Source organism: Petaurus breviceps, unplaced genomic scaffold, assembly GCF_028583685.1.
Source record: "Petaurus breviceps papuanus isolate PSGF00001 unplaced genomic scaffold, PetGlider_PUasm1.0 174, whole genome shotgun sequence".
In the NCBI taxonomy this organism is placed as follows: domain Eukaryota; kingdom Metazoa; phylum Chordata; class Mammalia; order Diprotodontia; family Petauridae; genus Petaurus; species Petaurus breviceps.
Genome location: NW_027185761.1, coordinates 53059838 through 53062953, shown reverse-complemented (window position 1 = coordinate 53062953; position 3116 = coordinate 53059838). Strand labels below are relative to the sequence as shown.

Sequence of the window (3116 nt, the reverse complement as noted above, 5' to 3'; positions counted from 1 at the left end):
ATCTATCTATCTATCTATCTATCTATCTATCTATCTATCTATCTATCTATCTATCTATCCTCTCCATCCATCCACCTGTTCCTATCATCTATCCATCACCTTTCTGTCATCCATCTATATTATCTCTCTGTATCTATCAATCTATATCATTTGTCTATATTTGCCTGCCTGTTTATCTATCTATGTCTGTCTGTCTATCTGTTTGCATGTTTGAGTAGAGAGATAAGTCCCAGTGAAATTAATACATGGGAGCTGGACCTGTTTGAAGTCAGAGAACAAACCCCAGGATGTGAAGACAAGAGATCACTTCTGCTTCCTCTTCTTCCCTCTTTAGCCCCTTGAGATTTGTGTCAGAAGGAGGATGTGGTGGAATGGTTTAATCCAAGAATATGACTTTTAATTCATGTTTACTGCCTTCACAATCTCAGATGAGTTTTGTTTACCCTTTTTGGGCTTAGGTTTCCTCATTTTGACCCAGACCAAATTATCCTGCATATTGTGTATTGTTGCTATTGTCTCCCCCTTAGAATGTAAGCTCCTTGAAGAAAAACAGTTTCATTTTTGTCTTTTTGTCCCAAGTAGCTAATATGTTGGGATAGGGACTAGTTCCTTGATTTCTTTGGTATAGGGAATTCCCAGGTAAGAAAATTCTCTCTAACAATAAATGTCAGCAATTTCTTTATAACTTAGGCTTTTAGTAAGTTTTCTGGAGCTCTGGGATGTGAGGTGACCTATCCAGGGTCACATAGCCAAGACATGTCCTAGACAGTTCTTGAACTGACATCTTGCTTTCAAGACTGGCTCTCTGTACACCACACCACACTGCCTTTCCTGTTGATTAAATGAATGATTTATAAATTGAGGGGTTTGGTCTAGATGGCTTCTGACTAGTCCCATTTCTGCTCTAGTCTAAATACCTTGATCCTAATCTAGTGGGGGGAGGAGAATGGGAGGAGAGGGGTGTGACTAAATCTGGGTGACTTTATTCTCTATTTGGAACTACAAGTGGGTATCTCTGGTCTCTGAGTGTTAAAAAATGCCCCAGGGTAGCAGAATGATCTTGAGTCACTCAAGCCTTCAAAGTTCCTAGTTCCCTGGAATGGAGTACTTTAGGAACATGCAAAATGACTGGAAAATTCTTTGATCAGACTCAATGACTTTGGGGAAGGTTTGTAGCTCTATGGGCCACTGAAGGATCATTTAAAGCTTTGGAGGAAGCTGTTTTCAAAATTGATTCTCCAACCCTAAAGAAGTTAACACATTGCCTCAGGTAACTATGTACTTTATTGCCTGCTTATCTTAGGGGAATAAACCTCTGAGCTATTCTTGCAAGGCAAAATTCTTCTCTAATTTCTAGCCTCTGCTAGGAGGCAACAGCAAACTACTCTCAACCCACCTCGGATGGAAAACTATTACCTAGTCCTGTCTGGGAGGGAAGGAAGGGACCAGAATTTATCCTTTCATTCATTCATTCATTCATTCATGGAGAGATAGTCAGATTGAGCATTTATTAAAGGTTACTTACTATGTTCAACCTGTGCTAAACCCCCTCATACGCACAGAAGTAAACAAGATTGCCCTTGCCCTTAGGGAGCTTACATTATATGGAAGAAGACTAGCTCTGTGGGGGAGCTAAGGATATGGAGAGGAAAGTGGCTTCTGCACTAGTTAGATTATGTGGAGGAGAATTGGAGAGCCTGTGTCTGGGTCTGGCCATGGAATCAGCTGATCTGTCAGAGCTCAGATAATGTGCTTTGCATCTCTTTTGTATACATCTACATAGTTAAGTGTCCTGTATCCCTGGCTGGATCATAAGCTCCTGGAGGTCTTCGATGATTTCATTTTTGTCTTTGTATCAGCAACATATCCCATTAATTAAATGAATGAAAGAAAAAACCTTTATCAAGTGTTTCCTATGTGCCCAGTGCTGTGCTCAGCCACGGGGATAGAGCAAAGTGGGGACAGAGAGAGCAAAGGGGCAACTCTGGAGACCCCTACGATCTAATGGGGGTCAGAGCATATGGGAGGTTTCAGCTGCAGATCCGCTGGACAGGTCCCCTGGTCCTGAAGGTGCACCACCACTGTGTTGTAATGGATAAAGTCAGACTGGGAGACTTAAAAGACCTGTTTCAAGTCCTTCTTCTGACACATCTTAGCTGTAGGGCCCTAGGCAGATCACTGAAGCAACTCTAAGACCTTAGGTGAGCCCCTTTGTAACAGAGAAGATGGTTTTGCCTTTTTTTCCCTTTTCTTTCCTTTAACCTTTTTTTCATCTCCAGCACCTAGTACAGTGCCCAGCACATACTAAATTCTTAGTAAGAGCTTGCTCTCTAAATGTCCAATATATGGTAGAGCAATTTCCAACCTGCATTGATATATACCAATGAAATCATAGGTTCAGTCTCTGCCTCTACAGATCCCCCCTTAAGTAACACTGTTCCTGGGACATAGGTGGTACTTAATGCTTGTTAACTAATTCACTATTAATTGACATACTTTGGTATATTTTATTATAATCGATATATTTTAATAATAATTTAACAATTAACCTTTTAATATGGTGTTAATATAATTTAATAATCATTTAATAATACCGTGTTTCCCCGATAATAAGACACTGTCTTATTATTTTTTTGGACAGAAAAACACCAGAGGGCTTATTTTCAGGGGAGGGCTTATTTTAATGAACATTGACAGCAATTTTAACAAACAGGTAAATGTGAACAAAAAAATGTACCTTTATTCCATAAGCAAATCACTGGGGAAGAACAGGATGACGCGCTCACTGCTGCAGCTCTGATTGGATGCAGCTCGGAGTGCGGCGTGCGTTTCACCTGCGGGGGGACGGTGCATACAGAGGGTACCGTAATGTAGCGTGTAGCGCAGGGGATCACCTTCACTACAGTAGCAATCTCAATAGGGCTTATTTTCGGGGGAGGGCTTATTTTAGAGGAATCTTACACAGTAAGGGGAGGGCTTATTTTCGGGATAGGTCTTATTATCGGGGAAACACGGTAGATGATTGCTAATTGGTACCATGTTCCAACCACATAGAAGACACCGAGTTAGGCATTGTAGGTGAAAGAAAGGACAAAAAGACCCAATTCCAGCCCTAA

At 41.1% G+C, this 3116-nt stretch overlaps 1 protein-coding gene across 3 annotated transcripts in view; it reads left to right on the top strand.

Annotated features, from left to right (window-relative positions):
• The window catches only part of PTPRG (protein tyrosine phosphatase receptor type G), a 783084-nt gene that overhangs the window by 393306 nt on the left and 386662 nt on the right, over positions 1 to 3116 (top strand). The window lies entirely within an intron of this gene.